General features: G+C 33.5%; 1 protein-coding gene and 1 pseudogene across 1 annotated transcript in view; one reads left to right on the top strand and one right to left on the bottom strand.

Annotated features, from left to right (window-relative positions):
• The window catches only part of UBE2D2 (ubiquitin conjugating enzyme E2 D2), a gene marked incomplete at its 5' end in the record, with an annotated part of 43,068 nt that overhangs the window by 13,978 nt on the left and 5,990 nt on the right, over positions 1 to 23,100 (bottom strand). The window lies entirely within an intron of this gene.
• Positions 9,362 to 9,480, top strand: LOC112472102 (annotated as a pseudogene).

Below are 23,100 nucleotides of genomic sequence, written 5' to 3' on the forward strand. Positions count from 1 at the left end.
GTCATTCAACTCCTTAAGAAAGGAGAAAAAAAAAAAAAAGAAATGTATTCAACATAAATCTAACTTTTATCCATTCATAAAATTTTCACTATTACCAATATTCTCTGCTCCACCAGTAAAGTTCTTTTAGGAGCACTTCTTCAAAGTCAGAAAAAGAGGTAGGTTAAAGTATTTTAGGTTCTTGAATGCAAACGTATATTCAAAAAAGTAGAACATTTTTGCTTTGTTCGGAGTTTAGTAGGTAAATATAAGGTAAATTAGTTGGTACTGAAGAGCCACGAAAACTGTTTTTAAAGTAAAAACTACATTTATTAATTTTCAAAAAAGATTCAAAGACAGTTTTTGTACCTCAGAACTATTAGGTTACACTCGGGACAAGCTCTTGAAGTCATAAATATTCCAAATTTATGGAATATTTGTGAGACCATCTGACAACCTTTTTAGCTGATATCCACCACCGGATTCCAATGGCAGTAGAAAAAAAACTTTTAAAAGGACACATTAAAAAGGCTGGCTGAAGTAATAAAACCCATCAAAAAGTTATGTAATTAGAGATGAATCTACCTGTAGTGATACACTACAAACAGATGTCAGTGTCTTAGTTATTTTAACCCAAGAGCCCACAAACTTGAGATTTGTTACTAGGTGGGGGGATGCCTGAAAAACCACATACTATATTATTCCCTTTCCCCTTGGTTTGGTATGTTAAGATAAAATTAGCTCTGGGAAAGACTAGTTTTAGATTTTATTTTAAACTTAACAATGAAAACAGTAAAATCTAATATTTTTAAAGTACAATAAAAATTAGAATCTTATTAATGAATTAAAGATAACTATTTTAATATTCCAAATATTATATGCCTTTTAATTTGCAGCAAGCACCATAGTTATTTCTGTAAGTCCTTTCCTCTGAGTTAACTTATTAACCAGTCATTTTGGTACATCAATTATTCTGTTTTATCCTACCTGTAAGTTTGGACAACAAAGCATAAAAGTACAGAAATAAAGTTTGTTTCTCTTAAAATTCTAGGATTGAGATAAAAGATTTAGCAATATTTATTTTCTCAAGTATCTCAATTTCTGAATGTTCTATCTCTCTACAAGAGATTCAGTGCTCACCTCAAGAAAAAAATAACCTATAAACAGTGCCCATTCCCAAATGTCTGTAATACATGTCAGTATAATCAAGAATATTGCTTGATTTAAAACACAAATTATCTATTTCTTTTGACTAATATAGCAATAGATTGCTACTAAAACATAATTGGAATTGAAGAAGCTATGATGAAGTTCTGCCATGTTCATTAAACGAAATTTTACTTGCGATTTATCCTTAATATTTTGCTCCTTTCAAATTAAGTCACTTTTTTCCATGCTGAATAAAACATCAAGGTTTAACATTGAAAACTAAAATTTATTTAAGCTGGATATAAGATCCATCAGTCCATTTCATGAGCCAGTGTGACATAATTAATTTTAAAAACCTAACCCAAACTTAAGCTAATGGACATTTAGCACACTCGTTCAACATTTTTTTGGTTCAAGGCACGGATGTGAATTAATTTCAAAAGTGAAAGAAGTCCGACTTAAAAAGACAATGCTTTGTATGATTCCACTGATATGACAATCTAGAAAAGGCAAATTTATAGTGACAGAAAGCAGATCAACAGTGTTAGGAGATGGAGGGAGTTGGAGGGAACTGACCACAAAGAGACAATAAAAATGTGGGGGTGATGGAAATGTTCTATATCATGACTTTGGTAAAGACTGCACTTACTGTGTATATATTTATCAAAATGCAAACTGATATTTTAAATTTTTGAACTTTATTATATGTAATGTATATCTCAAGGTTGTTTATTTTTAAAAAGCATATATCCATCTATCTTTGCATGTGCATAAAATATCTCTGAAGAATACACAAGAAACTAGTCAACAGTATTTGGAAAGCTTGGAGTGAGAATAAGAACCGTATATATTACTTCTATACTTTTTATATTTTATAACAAGTATATTTCCTATTTAAAAAATATATGACCAGTTCTGACTATAAATATGGATTAAAATAAAATAGCTATTAAAAATTGTAACCTGATAACACTGATTTCTATATTTTAAGAAATTAAAATAGGAAGCCCAGAATTATATTTGGGAGACATGTGACATTATATCAAATTAACATCTCTACATGTATTGCACATTGTAAACATTTTTAGTTTTGATCAGTTGTAAGTTTATCACTTATACTGTAGGCATGTTACACTGAGATCTTGCCTAACCCCCCCACCCCTGCCCAAAAAAAGCTGTAACCATCTGGAGGCTAATCGAAATAGTGAAAACACAGGCTGAATAAACACAAAAGCACAAAATTAATGTCTCTGCATCAAGATGAAAATTAAAGTTGAATCTTAAAATTTAATAAAGCCACTGATATAGACAGATCACTTGGGCAGAAAAAATGCCACGCTGTTTTTTTTTGTTTAACAGCTGGCTTTATACCTATACATTAATTTCTCCAACTTTTTATTCTAAAAGAAACAGTATTCGAATTTGTCTTCTATATCATATAGCAAATTATACATTGCTAGGATTGAGAGTAGGCATAAGATAAAACCCAAAATCAAAAAATTTTTCTGTTCATTGAAAAACTTCTTTTCTGTAGAAAGAGGAAGAGAAATAAAGTATACGAAATTAAATTTAGAAAAGAGGGAGGAGAGAACTTTGACAGTTAAGGTAGAGAATCTTCAATTTCTAAAAAGATTTTATATTCTTTCCTTGAAATCTAACATAAGTTAAAATTCTTATTTGGGGAGCAAAATAAGAATTATGAATTTTATTGAATAGTTCTAAATTTTAAAAATTTATTTGATGTATACTCCTTTTGTTTCAAGATATCTATAGCAGAACTCATATTTTTAAAGATTAAGTGTTATAAACAACTTTGATTCTCTGAAATTTTGTTTTTCATCTTAGTTCAAATAGCCCCAAACCTTATACCAATTAATTTGAACTTTCCATGAACTTTATAATACATTTCCTACTACTATCTTTCTTTGGCTCAGGAATATGATTTCCAATGAAGAGATATATATGCAGGGATAATAACAGGGCCTATTATTTCTTTAAGAACACCTATTTCCCAAGGATTAGGCCCTTATTTGAAATTAACTACTATTAAATAAAACAGAACACTAAAACTCCTGAAAGCCTTAGATTATTACTATATCATAGCGCTATTGAAAAAAAAAAAAAAATCTTTCTAACTCTTTGAGGGGAAGGGATCCTGCAAAGGATATGCTGATTTTCCTTTCACTGTATCCCTAAGTACAGAAGTTAGGTCATTAGTTGGTAAAATTAAGGCTTCTATTAGCTATTTTTAAATAACCCTTTCCTCAATCTTAACAATTATGAAACAAAATACAGAGAGCATGGAATAGAGATTTTTTTCACCATTTTGGTCCTCACCTTATGGCATAACATGAAAAGAATAAGATGGGAAAACAAGGTTATAGTTAATTTTGTAGAAAAATGGCTCTAAAGTCAAGTTTTAATAGTTCTGAATCTTTATATCTTTGGCGGTGATAATCAAGATATGAGAAGATTTAAACAGATTATGACTCACAGAATTATATAATTTCAAAGTTAGAAGAAATCATCTAGACCAATTTCCAATTTTATAACAATAAAATAAGATACAAAGTATCTAATCCAAGCAAGATGTTATTAGTTCTTAGCAAGTAAGGATGTGGTATTCTACTATACCATGCTTCTTAAGTCTGGATCTAATATACTAGAAATGTACAAGTTAGAATGTCTGAAAACCTATATGTTGCCCAAGAAATTAAGCTGACCTCCTTTAAGATGACTGAACTCCAAAGAAAGAACAGTTAAACCAGCAATGGTTCTCAAAAATGAGGTCCTGGCCCAGTTGCATCAATACCACAAGAAAACATTAGAAATGAAAATTCTCAGGCTCCAACCAGACCTACCGAACCAGAAACTCAGGAGTGTAGCCTAACAAGCGCCACCAGAAATTACGATGCACACTAAATCTTGATTACTTTTGACAAATTAAGCATCAGAAACAAAAGGAAATGCCAGAAAACTCACTCACTACTAGCAAGATTAGAAGGGAAGAAATCAAGAAAGGGATGAGACTTAGAAATATAAGGTATGCTCCACATTTTCAAGACAAATGGAAGGGAAGCAATCTGTCATTACCATAGTACTGCATTCTCCATATCCCAATACCAGCTTATGTATCCTGTGTAATACTTGAAACTAATATTTGAAAATAATTGCTAGAGTATTTTAAATTACAAATTTCTAAAATTTGGGAAATATTACCAACTCATAGTTATCGCAGTTAAATTTGGAAGAGTATAATCTTTGGCATTATTAGATTATCTGGCACTGACAATCTGTTGGCACTTTCAAATATTTTCTATTCTCTTAAAAATGCTGCTTTCTATTATAAGGACACATTAATGAAAACGTATCAATATCAATCTTTCCCTGAACCGAGTATAAGCAGAATGGGTTACCTTATTTAAAATTAGTCTGTACTCCCTACAAAAAAACTCAAGGCAACCAAAAGTATAGAATATACAAAACTCACCACCCAGTTTTGCCAAATCTTAACACTGACATATTAACTTTGGATCTTTAAGAAGTCGCCTCTATATCTTTCCCAAAGTAATGATCACCCTAAATTTAGTGATCATTCCCTTGCATTCTTTTATACTTGTGTCCATAAACAATATAATCTCTTTATCATGTTTTTTTAAACTTTATTTAAAAGGTGCTACATGGTATGTATTCTTCTATTCTTTATTTTTCCCTCAATATATTGAGATATTTTTCCATGAAGATACACAAGGAGCTCTAGTTTATTCCTTTTTACTGCTGTTTATTTTGCTACTCACGTCTAAACCATAATAGTTCCTTTCTTTAGTTAATGGGACATTTAATGTACTTCCTATTCTTCACTATTACAATGTTTTAGTAAACATTCTCATTTATTCTTGTACACATACAAGCTTTTCTAAGTAAACACTTCTTCAATTTAATAGAAAGCACACTCCCCATCTCTTTTTAACCATGCAATGTCTTTCATTAAGTTTTTTTTTTTTAAGTACGGGTTTTAAAAATTATTTCCTCAGTCCATAGACACAGGCGAAAATAAATCTACTACTGAACATACTGGAACTTGCAAACTTCATCATTGCCTAGAAAAGGGGAAATTATCCCTAAAACATGCTTAACAAAGAGGCTAATTCATATGTAGACCTCCAAGAACATGGAGATGAACATGACACTGCCTCCTTTAGTCACCACCATTCAGGCCCAGATCAGCAGCACATTTTTTGCTAACTATAATTAAATGTCAAAGAAGACTTTCATCATCATCTAATACTATAGAAATCTGGGATATATATTTCTTGGGTATCATCAAAAAATGTGTTAGTGTTTGAGAGGAACTCTTTTTTAGTTATAATTTTCTCATCGACTCTATAGCTAATGTTTCATAGAACTTATCTGCTATTTATTAAATTGAGATGCTTCCATTATTAAAGAGGATGTTTCTTCTAAATGTCTAAGTGGACAGCTATTTATAAGTTTATAAAAAACTCTGGATGTCCTTCACTTTAATAACTGGTTTTACCAAAAATTGCATTGGAGATGTTTATGCTGCAAATACTGAAAACTATCTCATGTGTAAGTATATTAATGAAAATAAGTTACTATTAGGATTATAATGATTATTCTATAACCTGTTTATGTTCTTGCTGATTTCAGGGGCAATAGGCAGAATTCAAGATTTCTAAATCTTAAAATTCTTTGATTTTTTTTATTATTCTGCTCTTAGGTAACTAAGCAAGTCATTCAACTTCTCCAAATCAGAGTTTTCGTATCTGTAAAACATTGAAGTTAACCTAAAACAGCAATTTATACAGCATGGTTTAGTTATAGGTTTAAGGGTTAAATTAAGTTTGGGAAATGTTATAATCTACATCCTTATAAGAATATTCAAGGTTCTAAAGAGGTCCTATATAAAGAAAATACTATTGTTTGTTTGTTTGGACTCAGAACCATGCTTTGCCTTTCTCCTCGACCCATTCTTCCTATGCCACCTTCCCCATCCAAAATTTTATTCTCACAAAATGCTTCCTGTCTATAGGAAAGTCAGAAATAAGTCTGAAGGAACCAAGAAAAACATTTTTTATCTTAAACAAAGAATGTTATTATTTTAAAATTAAAAGTCTTTCAAGCATAACATAAATCTACACATGGTTAAAACTGTCCTATAATTATTTCTCATATCTATATCTTGTCTCTCTCATCTAGACTACAAATTATTTCAAAGTGGTTTTTTTTTCTAGTTTTTTTTTTAAATAGTGGTAAAATACACATAACATAAAATTTACCATCTCATCCATGTTTAAGTATATAGATTAGTGGAATTAAATACCTTCAAAATGTTGTGCTCAAAGTATTTTAAGAGAATGTTTATAGTTAAGAGGAAACACGTGTATGAACAGCTTTTCAGATATGATTAATACAACATAAATTCTCTTTCCGAGGCAGAATACGTTTCTATTAATTTTCAGGGACAAGGATTTAAAACAAAAATTACTTTTGTCAAGTTCCAGGAAATCCTTACAAATGCTATTTATGTGACAATATTGATAGCTTCCTGTAGTGATCATTAAACATACAGCTGATATGTCTCTGCCTTAAAACAGTTTTTCTAGGTAAAGCAGGGAGGGAAAATATTTTTCTTATGAAGCACATAACTTTTAAAAGGGAAATGATACGCTTTATAGAGAAAATTGCAAAAATTTTCATTTATATAATCCTATTTGCTGTACTACAAATTTTAGATAAATACTGAAAGCTTATACTATCCATATCACAATCCAAAAAGTCAAACTAAGCAAGGTATCTTACTGTACTTATTTATGAAGTAAATATGAACTAAAATTCTGTGTAACAAAGGAGATCTTGATTGTCTCAAGGTAAAACAAAAAATTCAAAGAATTATATAATTTCAAAGAAAACTCTTTCTTTAGACTCATTATTGACCTTAAATACACAACCAGGGCTATACTTCAATAAAGGGGGTGGGGCAAGGGGAAAAGAGAATCAGAAAGTTAGAGAATAATGAGGTCTGTCATTATTTGGTGAGGAAAAAGTCAACTATAGGAAATGAAGTTTTAGGTAAAAGTTGTTGAGTTCAGACTTATATTTCTATAAAATAAATTACAGTTGAGTTATAAGCATTCGAATTTGCTTGGCGCATTTAAAGTTTCACAAAGGAGAAACCAATATGAAATGCTGACAACGCATATAATTAACCCAATTACGAACCCTAGGTTAAAATTTGTTTTTAAAGCCTATATTTCAGTTTATCTATCTTCACAATTAGCAATTATGGATTTAATACACATAACATTAAATACTTCCTATTAAAAAGATTAGTGTTCGCAGACCACTTTTTTAGGATAAAAAATGTTTATTCCCCCAGGGACACTCCTTTCTCCAAGCAGCTACAGTATTCCTTAACTGTACTACACAAATCTAGTATCATGTTACTGTATAGTAATTTATGTTCAATTTTTTTTATCCACAACTATCAAAAGTTAAACTTCCGTATACTCTCACCTCCACCCCTTGAATGCTTAATTGTAAATTCCTTGAGTGAGACACAAGATGTATATGGAACAAAAGAAGTACTCAAATGCCTGAAATTCCCTCTCATTTCAGTTAGTGAAGCAGTGGTCAATGTTCTTCAACATTCTATGTCCAAAATGGGGGAAGGCACACAGTTAGGTAAATGAAAAGAGTCTATGTGCTAATAGACAGAGAGTGGAGCATCTATGCCAAAAGATTCCACTATTCGCTAAGTTCCAAAGAAAATACTGAAATGCTAGGCAGAAAGCTCCCTTCCAGGCATTTAGGTAACCAGGATCTTCTACACCAGCTGATTCAACATCAGTTAACAACTACATCTGACCCCTGAAATATGCAGGGGTTAGGGGTGCCAACACCCCTCTGTCAAAAATCCATGTATAACTTGTGACTCCCCCACAACTTAATGACTAATAGCTTACTGCTGACCAGAAGCTTTACCAATAACATAAACAATCAATTAACAAATATTTGCATGGACTAGTGGTTACCGGTGGGTAGAGAGGGAGAGGAAAGGTGGATGGGGTAAAGGGGGTCAAATATGTGGTGACAGAAAGAACTCTAACTATGCGCGGTAAACATACAATGCAATATAAATATGACTTATGGTTGAATTGTGCACTTGAAACTTACTGGATTTTGTTAACCAGTGTCACCATGGTAAAAAAACCACATATTTTGTTATATGTATTCTATACTTTATTCTTACAATAAAGAATAAAGCTAGGAAAAAAATTAAGAAAATCATTAAGGAAAATACATTTACAGTACTATACATATTTATTGAAAAAACCCATATAAATGAACCCACACAGTTCAAATCCATGTTGTTCAAGAGCCAACTGTATATAACAAACTAGAAACCGAAAGAACTCACACTCCTCTATAACACTAAGCACCATGTACCAAAGTCCCAAGCTTGAGAAAATAGAGAAATAATGTTAATGTCATTATCTTGCTGTGCTTCTGTGCTACTTAAAGTGGCAAGACAATAGGGACCTCAAAAAAAGGTAAAATATACATCCTATTTCCCATTATACCTTGCAAAACTATATCCTCACTCCTTAAAAACCACACATAATATTTTTAGTAAGTAACATATGGTTAAGTTTTGGTACTCTGATGTTTTGAAATATATAAAAACCATTAACCTAGAACTGTAAATCCTTGAAACTTAAAAGTAATACTTTTCATGGACTTTACTCTTCACTCTTCAAGTTCTCTAACATTATTCTAGGGAATTCAAAATGATGAATCTGCCCAGTTACATCAGTCATCCTATAGACTGACAATCTCTATGATGTAAGATAGGTAGGTGACCAACAGTCAAGTAAGCCATTAAAAATTTTACTATGCTAGAAAACTGGCTACATATTCACAAAGCTGTCTTATGTGATGAATCAACGCCCAAAAGATAAAATCAAAAAAAATTTTTTTAAAGCCTGAACCAAGTTCAAGTCTGGGATTATATTTTAGAAGAATTATTCAAAACACCAAGTGAGTGACTTTAGAAAATGATTTCCATGTCTCCTAGGAACAGTCTAACCTCTAAAACAAGGCACTAGACAGTAATAAAAGTGAAGACTGGTATATCTGAAAAAATGTCTTCAAAATTACATTTTACATAACTTAGAGATAGGAACTCTTTGTCCACACTGAAATCACTTGAGTCTACAGCCATGCCGCCCTGAACAAGCTCCATCTCGTCTGATCTTGGAAGCTAAGCTGGGTCGGGCCTGGTTAGTACTTGGATGGGAGACCACCTAGGAAGACCAGGTGCTGTAGGCATAAAAAATAAACAAAAAATAAGGGATTGTAAGCTGACAAGGTCCTTGCAATTTGTGAGGTCAACCAAGGGTTGTCCCCCCTAAAAATTTTTTTTAAAAATTAAAAAATAAAAGAAATCACTTGAGATGCCTTCTAATCAATTATCTTCTACATAGTAAATAGAAGCATTTACCACTGCCTTGGGGGTGAATATTACAGTACCAGGACAATAAGAAAAATAAAGTTTCTGTTTTTCTATGATGAAGTTCGCACTCTAAAAGTATTTCCATTTTATCTGCAGCAAGGGTTGGGAGAGGATTAGACAGAAAATTCAAGTCCATAGTTAAGATAGGAAAAGGTCTGGTACTAATAAGGACTGTTATCTTTTTCAAAAACATTTTATACTTCTTGATATTAAGAACAAAGCATAGCACTTGTAAGCAGTTTTTAATATGGTAGATCTCACCAATTAACTTACAGGGAATGCTTAACTCATATAATCATTATGGTGGTGCTACTTGAGAATTCTGAGAGCACTTTTGAGATTAACAAAGAGGAAGTGGCAAGCAGAGAAGTAGTTCTTTGGTATGAAAACATTATGCATCAAATACAAAACAAAACAAAACAAAACAAAACAGCACAGCCTAGTTAGCCTCAAGTTTCTTAATACATGTGTGCTGTCAAGACAATGGTGAGAATCTTGGTAGGAACAAAGCTGGTGATAAGAAATTCTTCCTGTAACTCAATTTTATCTCACACTTTACAGAACAGAGAGGCAAGAAGGAAGAGAGCCACCTCCCTTGTCTTTAGGCTTTTAAAGTTTTACAGGAAAAACTTAGAGAATACAAACGTAAAAATTCAAAAGAACCTAGTGATTACGTATTAATGCTACAAGAGTTTAATCCCAGTACATATATGCCTTTTTAGAACACTTACATCCTAATATCTTTTATCTTTTTAATTCCTTTTCCTTAGTCTCCCAGCACTAGACTAATAAACAAAGCAACTTAAGGGGGGGCATGAGGGAAATGGGGAGATGCTGATCAAAGACTACAAATGTCCAGTTATAGCATGAATAAGTTCTGGGAATCCAATGCACGGCATGATTATAACTAATAATACTGTATTATATACTTGAAACTTAATAAGAGAATAGATCTTAAATGTTCTCATCACACACAAAAAAGGGTAATTATGTGCCATAATCGAGGTGTTAGCGAACACTATATGTGCTATGATGGAGGTATTAACTAACACCACAGGTAGTAATCATTTTGCAATATGTAAGTATATCAAATCAAAACTGTACACCTTAAACTTACATAATGTTATGTCAATTATATCTCAGTAAAGCTGGAAAAAATAAACAAAGCAACTTAGGAAGAAGTTATTCTGACTGGAAAAGACCAAGCCCCAAGTAAATGGCTATGCTTCTCAAAATAATCACATTTCTGGGTTTCCCGTCAAACAAGCCTTTCCCTTCTCCTCTACTCCTCTCTTCCCTCCCCCTACTGACTGGCCAAATCTTCAAAACACTTTTTTTTTTTTTTTTGAAATCAACATTTTGAAAAAAATGTTAATTTAATATTCCTAAACTATTAGAATTATTTTTAAAGAACTCAAAGCAAAATTATACTATAAAATTAAATTTACAAGTGACCTTATCCAAGAAATAAATACTATGTTAAGATAATTTTTACAACAATTTTCCCTTGCAATAAATCATCTCCAAAGATAGCTGCCAACATCTCTCCATTTCCTGTAAGAATTTCCCCTTATCAAGAATAGTCTATTTCCCTTCCCCTTGAATCCAGACTAGCTTTGCATCCTGCTTGACCAAAAGAATGAAGCAAATATGACACTGTCAGTTAGAAGCACAGCTTTTCTTCTTTTGCTCTCTCAGAGTTCTGAGCCACTACATAGGAGGTCCAGGCTATCTAGCAGAAAAGGCCCTTTGGGGAGAGGGGGTTCACATTCCAGTCAATTATCAGCATCAAGGTCCTAGACATGTGGGAGAGGTCTTGGACCTTCTTAACCCTGATGCTAGCTGAATACAGCCCCAGGAATAACTCTGGCTGATAACACATGAAGCAAAACGCCTAATCAATCCACAGAATTCTAATAATAAATCACTGTTGTTTTAAGGCACTAAATTTTGGAGTCATTTGTTATACAGCAAAACTAACTAATAAATACTCCTACAGGGCTCTAAAGAGAATAAGATTCTGAATAACAGGTCCTTCCAACAATTATCACCATAGTAGTTTCTCAGAAAAAACAGCAATAAATTTCTAATTTTCCTAAATTCTAAGACAAACAAAAAAACTACCCTGCTACTGAAAGCAATTAGCTCAAGAGAAATATTTTTTAACATTTTAAAATACTGTTAAGGGGGGAAAGTCATAACAAAAGTAGTTTATTTCAAGTGATCTATGTCTCTTCAGATTGAACACCCTAATATATTGTCCAGGGTCCTTTATAATACCAAACAATATGTTTAATATTAGCAGGTATAAATATTTACCTAAAACCTCAAATAAGGTAAATAAGCTAGCCACCTTAGCTAAATTTAGAAGACAGCCATTTTAAAATGTTACATATTGATCTAGGAGAAAAATCATGAACTACTTTTAAAATATGTAAATATCCAATACTTTTATCAGCTACATAAAGGTAATTAGATCCACAAGGGTTCTGTATTTTACAACTTTAAAAATACCTGCTCTTTAGAGTTACAATTCCTGTAAGTATAAATTTTGGTATAAAACTACACGTTTAGAAATATACAAAGGAAGAACCACTGAAAGTATCTGGGACTTCCAAACAAAGCAGCAGATTAAACATGTAAATTTTATTCTCTCAAAATCTATCACAATAAGAGTAAATAGGTATTTGTTTGTTTGTTTTAAAGGCTTACACCCACAAGCACAAAGAATGGGAGAGACTGGAAGCAACAAAACTTTAGAAGCTATAAAGCAGACTGCTGAGTAATAGTGACTTAGCAGTCACAAGAAGGTGAATCCTAATGCATGGGGAAAATTCAAGAAGGAACTAAATTTACAAAGGCTCAGAAGTTGATTGGGCAAGCAACTCTTGGAACTAGGGCTAAAAACAGAAGAGGGAGGCTTCTAAGTCTGTTTAAAAAGATGAAGTTAGAACGAGCAGTATGTACAGAATGTGGGACAATATTTAGGTTAAGGGACTTGTTTTATTGAACAACAACAAAAAAACTATAAGAAAAAAGATAACTATATATTAACAGACTTAAAAGACATCGACCAAATGCAATTAGTTGATTTCGTTTATATATTAATTCAAACAAATTAAATGTAAAAAAAAATTCATTTGAAAGAGAAAAATTTTTAACTGATTGGACGTTTGACAGCGGGAAACTGCTGTTCACATTTTTAGATGTGATCACTGTACTGTGTGTGTGATTTTTTTTTTTAAGAGTCCTTATCTCATGGTTTCTCAATCTGGGCACTATTGATATTAATAATTCTTCATTGTTTGGAGCTCTTTTATGGATCGTAGGATGTTAAGCAGCTCCCTGAACTCTAGCTACTAGATGCCAGTAGCACCCAGTGGCTTCCCAGTAGAGAAAAACAAAAATGTCTACGAATGATGCTAAATGTCACCTGGTGGGCCAAATTGCTCCCAGCTGAGAACCACTGCCTTATCACTCAATAATAGCTTCTAAATTATTTACAGATAAAGTGATATGTCATTTGGGACTGGTTTCAAAATAATCCAGTGAGGGCAAAAGAGGTAATCAAAAATTAACGAAAAATGATGGGTGATGCGGCAATTTGGAAATTTGTTATATCGTGCTCAATGTCTGTATGTTTGAAATTTTCATCGGAAGTTTATTAGACATCTGTTTTGTATATTTTTCTACAGTGGGTTATATTCATGAGGAAAATTTAAAAGAGAAAAGTTGATTACAAACTCTCATATCCTGTAGTTGGTTGTCTAAAATCTTTGGAAATATCTCACAAAAATGAAAAGGCTCACACTCTAGAACCAAACAATTCTACTGACAATGAAGAGAAAAACATTCACCTATGTGCACCAAGAGACACATATGGGACTACTGAAGCTTCAGTGTCTGTAGCAGCAAAAACTTGGAAACAAATGCCTCTCATATGGGAATAAATTTTTAAAAGTATATTACTGGTATATTTGTATTCATTGAAAATGCATGTTATTTAAAATGTATACAGACGGTCCCTAATTACAATGGTTACACTTCGTTTTTTGACTTTACAATGGTGGGAAAGTGATATGCATTCAGTTGAAACTGTACTTTGAATTTTGAGCTTTTCTTGGGCTAGCACTATGTGGTATGATACTCCCGTGATGCTGGGCAGCAGCAGTGAGCCATAGCTCCCAGTCAGCCACATGATCATGAGAGTCAACAACCGATACTCTACAGTGTACTGTGTTGCCAGCATTTTCTAAACACTGTGTCTGAGGTCTTCACATCTCATCATTTCTACAAAATGCCCACCTGTGTCTCCTGCTTCTGGTGAGAAGAGGAAGGCGATTACTTGAGATGATACTCCAGATACCAGCTCAACTGTAGGCTAATACAATGCTATGAGAACATTTAAGGTAGGCTAGGCTAAGCTCTGATGTTCAGAAGGTTACATATTTATTACATGCATTTTTGTTTGACTTACATTGGAATGTTAGTTACCCCATTGTAAGTTGAGGAGCATCTGTACATTTCCATAACATCTGTATAAAATTTTACATCCAAAATAATACTATATGTTGTTTATGGATAAAAATCTTTAAAATGATAAAAATAAAACTTTAAAACTTAAAAGTAATAAAGTGATATCTAGGTCAATTCCATGACTCTGGACTTCTCCAATGAATGCCTTCCCGACCCAAGCTCTAGGCCAGAGGTTTGTTCTCTGAAAACAATAAAACAGAAGGTCTTAGGACTGAGAAACACCAAGCACAGTCAAGGGATGGATGATGTACAGAAAACAGGAAGATTAAGTAAACATTTACAAACACACTTTGTTCCCAGAGGTTCTAAGAACACTGGAAGCCTGGCCTGTACTTTCCAAGCAGGAGATTAGAAGATCCTCAGGAAAATCTGACCAGCACAAGATTAAGAGCTATACTATCGATTCACTGACATCACTAGTTCATGAGGAGAAAGAGTCTGGCCAGCAAGCCATAAATTGAATTCCACAGTTACCAAACCTTACCCCATATACCCAGACCTTTTAACCAGCTTTTTAGTGCCCTGCTCTTAAATTTAAAAAGATAGACAACTGACAATGAAGGAATCAGTCATAAGATGATTCATCTTCAACATGAAAAACCAAAACAATGTGGAGGAAAAAAATCAGAAGAAAACAAAGACCATGCAGGGAAAAGAAAATATTAAACAAAAGAAAAACTATCATAAATATCCTTAAAGTAAGAGAAGCTATTGCTTTAATGAAGCAAGAGCAAAATCTCTAAAACAAACCTTCTGAGAATGAGAAAGTCTTCCAGAAAGTAGATAAAAGACAAATATGGAAAACAGAAAAGAAAATATAGGTAGAACTAGTTGAAACACAGCCCAAACTGATCTACAGATTCCGTGCAATCTCCAGCAAAACTCCACTCCCACCGCCCCCACCTCGCCTTTTTTTCTTTACAGAAATAACAACTTGATCCTAAAATTCATTTGAGAATGCAAGGAACTCAAACCGTCACAATTTTGGAAAAGAACAAGCAAAGCTGGAAGACTCACACTTCCTGATTTCAAAACTTAATACAAAGCTATAGTATTCAAGACTATGATACTGGTATAAGGACAGACATATAGGTCAACAGAATAGAACTGAGTGTCTGGAAATAAACCCATACATCTACGGCCAATTGTTTTTTGACACAGCTGCCAAACAATTCAATGGGGAGAAAGAACAGTCTTTCCAATAAATGGTGCTATGATAACTGGATATTCATATGTAAAAGATGAACTTAGACCTCCACACTACCATATACAAAAATAAACTTAAAATAGATCAAAGCCCACCATCTCACACCCATCAGGACGGCAACTATCAAAACAAAACAAAACTGTAAACAAAAAACAAGAACAGAAAATAACAAGGGTTGGTGAGGATGTGGAGAACCTGAAATCCTTGTGTGCTCTGTTGGTGGGCATGTAAAATGGTATAGCCACTGTAGAACACAGTACGGCAATTCCTCAAAAAATTTAAGAATAGAATTACCATATGATCTGGTATTTCAACTTCTAGGTCTATACCCAAAATAACTGAAAGCAGGGTCTCAAAGAGAATTTACACACCCATGTTCATAACAGCATTATTCAGAATAGCTAAAAGTGTAAACAACTCAAGTGTCATCAGCAGATGAATCTATAGGCAAAATGTGGTATATACATACAATGGAATACTATTAGCTTTAAGAAGGAAATTCTCACAACATGGATGAAACTTGAGGACACTGAGCTAAGTGAAATAAGTCTGTCACAAAAAGATACATACTGTATGATTACATTTATATGAGAAACCTAGTCAAAATCAGAGACAGAAAGTAGAATGGTTGTTGCCAAGGATTGAGGAAAGAGAGGATGGGAAATTAATTGTTTAACAGGTACAGAGTTTCAGTTTTAAAAGAGTTCTAGAGATAGATGGTGGTAATGGTTACAAAACAATATGAATGTACTTAATACCACTGAACTGTATATTTAAAAATGGTTAAGATGGTTAAGACGTGTTTTACAACAATTTTAAAAATAGGGGGAAAACAGTTCAAAGATCTAAATGTAACAGTTCTCCAAAAAGGATATAAAGATGGTCAATAAGCATGTGAAGAGATGCTCAACATCATTTAGTCTTCAGAGAAATGCAAATCATAACCACAATGATATATCACTTGACACCTACTAGGAAAGCTGTAATCAAAATAATAAAGTAACGAGCACTGGTGAGGACAGGGAGAAATTGGAACTCTCATACATTGCTGGTGGGAATGTAAAATAGGACAGCTGGTCTGGAAGTTTGGTAGGTCTTCAAAACGTTGAAATTAAGAGTTACTACATGACCCAGCATTTCCACTCTTAGATATATATACCCAAGAGGAATGAAAACATACGTTTAAACGAAATTTTTAAAATAAAAGTCCATAGAAGTATTACTTAAATAGTTAAAAAAAAAAAAGAGGGAAACAACCCAAATGCCCATCAAGTGATGAGTGGAAAAAGAAAATGTTGTATAACCATACGATGGAATATTATTCAGCCACAAAAAGGAATTAAGTGCTGATACATATAACAAGTTGGCTAAACCTTAAAAATACTATAGTAGACAAAAGAAGCCAGACACCAATGGTCACATACTGTATTAATTCCATTTATATGAAATGGCCAGACTAGGCAAATTCATACAGATTGGGGTAGGGGTGGGGAAGACCAGTCTAGGAAGTGCAACATCCAATTATAGTTTTTAAAAAAAGAGACCAGAGTAAATGAAGTTAATGAAACCATGGGGAAAAAGTGATTCAAGGAAATTTCTCAAAACTTCAGAACATGAATTTCTGGCTCAAAAAGACAAACTGAATGTTGAGCAAAATAAATGAAAATTGACCTATACTGCCATGTCATGAAATCTTACAACAAACTTCCAGAAATTAAACTGATCACATATGTAAAATCAGGAATCAGAGTGGTGTGGGACTGAACAGCAATACTGGAAGCTAGAAGACAATGAAAATACCGACTACAAAAGTTAAAAGAGCACCACACCGGTGGTCTTATCTCAGGCTCTAAGATTAGAAACCAAATCACCTTCATGGTCCCACCTAGGAAACTGATAGCTAGCTCCTTTCCAAAAGCCAATAAACACTGTTAGCTTCAAGCTGTTCCTTAGTCTGAAAAATTTTCTTAACTTTGTATTGATGCTGCATGTGACCTCAGATAATTTAACTTCCACATGAATCTAGAGTCAACAACAGAACTAAAACAAGACACATATACTGAAAAAAAAAATAAGTACTGCATAAGCATGTTTTGGGACTGCCACTATAAGTTAAACAGATTTTATTTATTAGAAGTTTGTTCTATAATGATGAAAATGAAAGGTTTAACTATTTCTCTTTTGAAAAGAAATTCAAACTTTTGTCTTAAACCAATTTCATCAGTCTTATCATGGCAATTCACAATTTTAAAAAGAACTCACAAACATGTATGATATACTGGCAAGCTCAATAATTTCAAAGTAAATTTTATTATCTCTAGTCAACAAAAGTGAAGCACAATAATTAAAGATCCAAGTAATCTTCTGAAAGACAGGAACCTGGCCTATTACTAGACTCAGTGAAAATATATTATTGCTTTGATGCAATACATGAAATAGGGGAGGTTATACAAGTAATTCCACATCACCCACAACAATACATTCCTTATCAAAACATGAATATTTCTAAATATGCAAAGACATCAAACTCATTAGTTATCGAAAGAAGCCATCTAAACTTTAACACTAAAAGCTAAATTAGGTAGGTCTGAATCTTACTAAACTTTAACACTAAAAGCTAAATTAGGTAGGTCTGAATCTTAAGCTGAGCAGTAAGTACATAGAGATGTTGGCCATATCAGTGCCTAAAACTTTTTAATATATAACATATGTAATAATAAAAGATAAATTTCGAGATTCCAGCTATTTTTAGGGATGGAGACTAGTTTACACAAGTTACTAGTTACTAAAAGTGTCTGAGTAACACTAAACTAAAATTATGGTCTTGGTTTTCTCCAAGAATGGGCTATAGCAAATGCCATATTCCCTAACTTAGAAAAGTACTATGTGGTCACGATCATTGGGTTGAACTTCTATCTGTTTTAAGTAATGTTCTACATGACTAGCACTATTGTTTTAAATAGTTTTTATCTAATTATTTGTGTCAAGTAAGTCCTTTATTTTACTTTGTTTTTTAGAAATGGTGAGGACATCCACAGAGGGAGGGCATGACCCAGTGCAGGATGTCCGAGTTAAGACAGAGTTAAGAAGGGCATCCCCAGGAGAGGGGGGAGCAAGAATGGTATTTATGCAGGAGAGCCACAGATATGGGAGGTTGATTATATATAGAAGAACTGATCAAATGAGAAAATATATTAAGAATAACAGAAGCAAGGTTTTTCGCTGTCAGAAATAGAATACCAACACTGACAGGAAGAAGCATAGGATGAATCCTATGGTACTAGACTGGAATTAGAGAAACTAGTCTGAACTCATGGTTTTTGCAATTTAGAGAAAGAAATAAATATACATGGTAATGTAGGTGTGTAGGTATGTGCATATATACATACATATATGCCACAGTTATATCCATTCATTACACTTAGAAAGCTTGGAGACAGTGAGATTCCAAGAGCAGTGAATACACTTAGCATCCAGATCTTGGTTTCTACATACCATTCTCCACTATAAAGAACTAGGGATCCTTGGAAAATAGACGATTACAGGGCTAAAGCAGAAGCAGAAGAAAAAGCCAGAAACATCTTGCTGTGCCAGAACATAAAGAAGTGCTCAAAGAATGATGGTGGGAAAAAGAGCAAGTCTGAGACAATTAGAGCATTAAAATAAATGGTAACAGGAAATCGTGAGTCCATACAAATATAAATTTAAAAAGGAATTAAAAAATTTTTAAGTACTAGTGTGGTACCCAGGCTCCAATATAGCTCCTAATGAGCTTAGATTCCTAGTATTCACACCTTTGTGTAGTCCTTTCTCCCACACTGTACTAGGGATAGTCTGTGAGCCCAAAAGAATATGGCAGAAGTCTTGGTGTGTCACTTCTAAGATAAGGTTATAAAACGTACTGTGGGCTTTAATTTGTTGCTCTATTCTCTAGGATTACTCTGAGGGAAGCCAGTTGCTGTGTCTTCAGCACATTTAGGCAGCCCTTTGGAGACCCATTGTGGGTGGGTGAGGCTGGGGGAATGAGTCCCTCCGTCTAACAACCCCCAAGGAACTGCCAGCAACCACGGAAGTGAGCTTGGAAGGGGATCCTATAGCTTTTAGAGAACTGCAGCCCCAGGCAGTAACCTCAAAAAATACTCTGAGCCAGAACCACCTCCACTATAAGCCATTCTCAGATTCCTGATATTCAGAAATTATGTGATAATGTGTTTTAAGCAGCTAAATTTTGGGGTATTTTCCTATGCAGCAATAGATAAATAACATAAACAGGACAAATACATTTTCTCAAAGTGTCTCCCAATGAATTACTTATTCATTATAAAAGGAAAAAGAATAACTCTATAGTAGGGAACCCTGGTAGACATCACCTTAGTCAGGTGATATAAGTGAAAATTCTCAGTAAAGGGTCCAAATGAAACTGCTTACCACCTGACAGGATATAAAGAATCTAACCAAAATCACGTACCACTTGATAGATGCAAAGGGGGCGGGGGGGACACAGCACTGCTACTATGACATTTCTGTCAAAGATATATGGCTTAAATCTGATCGTTAGAAAACGTAAGGCAAACCCAAGCTGAAGGACATTCTGCAAAATAACTGGACTATGCTCTTTAAGTGTCGAGGACATAAAACCAAAGAAAGACTAAGGAATTGAAAAAGACTAAACATAGATAATTAAATGCAAGGTAACTCTGGACTGGATCTTTTCCTATAAAGACATTATTGGAACAACTGACGAAACTTGAATGGGGTCTGAAGATTAGATAGTTGTATGACCTCAATGGAAATTTCCTAATTTTGATGGTTGTATTGTGATTATGTGGTTGTATCATGCTTAAGTAGCAGAATGTCCTTGTTTGAGAGAAATACACATTGAAGTACTTGTGGCTGATAAGGCATCATGCTAACAAACTTTGAATGGTTAAAGAAAAAATGTTCTAAAAGTATTGTGTTTGCAACTTTTCTGTAGGGTTCAAACTGTTTCAAAATTTTAAAAAGTTTTAAAAAAGACAAAAACAGAAAAGCCCAAAGGCAATTACAGCAGCCATTTTACTAGAATTTGGTGGGAAAAGGGTCTTTGTAAATGTAATTAAATTAAGGGTCTTGATAAGACCATCCGGGATTAACTGTGTGGGCCCTGAATTTAATATAAATTGTCCTTATAAGAGACAAAAGAGGAGAAGACATACACAGAATAGAAGGTAGAAGAGGAAGGCAGATATGGGAGTGATGTGGCCACAAACCAAGGAATCCAAGGAATGCTAACAGCTACCAGAAGCTGAAAGAGGAAAGGAAGGATTCTCCCACAAAGGCTCCAAAGGGAGTGTGGCCCTACCAATACAATGATTTTGGACTTCTGGCCTCCAAAACTGTGAGAGAATAAATTTCTCTTGTTTTAAACCATTCAGTTTTTGGTAACTTATTACAGTAGCCTTATGAAACTAATAAAGATGGTATAAATAAAAGGACATTTAATCTAAAGAAAATCAATCACTCTCATTAGTATGCTATTATTTTAAGGAATCTATTTCTAAACTGTGGCTTCTGTAAAACAACTCTGATTTCAAAAATGTCATCTGATATAAGCCCTTAAGAAGTTGGCAAAGGAGTGCTATCACTTAGACTGGCATGATACTCTACATGTGGTAGGGGAAGCACTCAAAGGACAGCAGCAGATACCTCTATTACAAGATAATGTTTAAAAGAATTGTTTTTAATTCTAGACCAAAAAAAAAAATCACATGTATTAGAACACATTTATTTGACAATATTTTGAAGCTGACTGAAGAAAAAAATTGGAATTCAGTCCCTTTTTCTACTTAGAAAAATTATAAAGCATTACTTTTATGACATGGGGTTTTTTGTTTTTTTTTTCAGTTGAGGCAACAATGAAGTAAAATGTTAAACCGACACTTAACAATGACACAAGATTTTAAGATTCTACCAATTCCATGGGTCGATATTACTGGGCAGTTAAGCCACAGTGATAATTAATAACTACCTTTTATGTAGACTATATTTTCTTTTTACTCATCCCCCACAGACTTGCAGGTTATGTAACACCATCCCCATTCTATAGACAAGGTAGCTGAGGCTAAAGAAAATCAGTGAAGTGACTTGCCTAAGGCCACAAGATTAGAACATGACTCAGTAAGGATGATGCTCCAAAATCCTACTATTTTTTCTCACTCCACCACTTGCTGTTGGTATTTCCTGAATGTTGGCCAAAACTGAATGCCCACTATGCATCGGGCACTCAGGGACTATAACCAACACGACAGAGACTATAACCAACACAACAGGGACTTTGCCCAAGAGAGCTCAGACTAGGGGAATAATCAATCATGTTCACATACTAAGAAACAGTTCTATAATGGAACCCTACTGCCTGCATGCCTGAGGCATACTTCACAGAGAAGTCATTTCTGTTGGGTCTCCAAGGATGAATAAAGAATTCAGAAAGAGAAGGGGGTAGGGTGAGAAGACATTCTCTGTAAAAGGAAAAACATAAAGCTGAAAGAAAATGATTCTGAAAACGATCCTTTAGAACTGTTTCAATTACAGTAATATTTCTAATGATATATTAATATGTATTACAGAAAGTGTCAATATTTTTGTTCTAAATTTTCTCCACTTTTAATGTTTTTAATACATTTCTGCAGATTTAAAACAATAATTTGCCTCAAGAAACTTGCGTATCACAAAGTAAATGATATCCACTGTGTTCTGATGCACAAACAGCATTTAACCATAGGCATTATTGTCTATGTAACTCCACTGATCTTTCCTGTTTCTTGTTATAATTCAATATACATTTGAAAAGTAACTTAATCAAAGCTTACAATAAGCTTATTAAATATTTCTACTATACTAACCCATTCCCCATGGACTTATAGCTAGAATACAGAAGTCTTAAATAAAAATCAGAGTCCTTTGATTCTTAAGGCCCAATAAGTCAGATTATTTTAAAACAAACATGAGCTAAAGGTGATCTGTCTATGAAACAATGTTGGTACTAGCCTAACTACACGAATATTGAAAATTTGCAGTATGCATTCTTTCTTTTGCTACAATGCACCTGTTCGCAACCAATTTTCATAGTGTACTGTAATAAAAACAATATACAGTAACACATTTAATGCAGCACCTGATGAAGATCCCTTTTATTACGTAAGAAAAACAATTCTTAGTGTCTGTTGCTTTATAACAAAATGACAATGAATGATGTTTCATTTTAATATAATTTGTTTTTAAGTAATTTACTCAATTCTATGCTTGTGATATTTTGGTTATGAATTTTAATTAATTTACCTGGTATCATTTGTGCTATTAATTCTAATCTAAGTGTGCATTATTTCATGAACTTGTTTGTATCCAACAATATTAGTAGTATGAAAGGTATTCTAATAAATATGAAGGAGACAACAGTTTATCACAAGCTAAGGGAAACAACTGAGAATCACGTTAACTGCTACAAAAGTTAAAACCCATTGAATTTGGCAATTAAGTAATCATAAGTGATCTCACTAAACAGTCCAGAAGAGTGAACAGACTATTCTTTCAAGAATTTTGGCACTGCGATGCCAGAGATGGGAGGGGAAGAGAAAGGGAAGGTATTGGCTATAGTGGGGGAGAGGGATTAAAAAATGTTTAGGATGAGGGCAATCCTAAATAACTTTGGATGCTG

Source organism: Pteropus alecto, unplaced genomic scaffold (genome assembly GCF_000325575.1).
Source record: "Pteropus alecto unplaced genomic scaffold, ASM32557v1 scaffold78, whole genome shotgun sequence".
Lineage (NCBI taxonomy): Eukaryota > Metazoa > Chordata > Mammalia > Chiroptera > Pteropodidae > Pteropus > Pteropus alecto.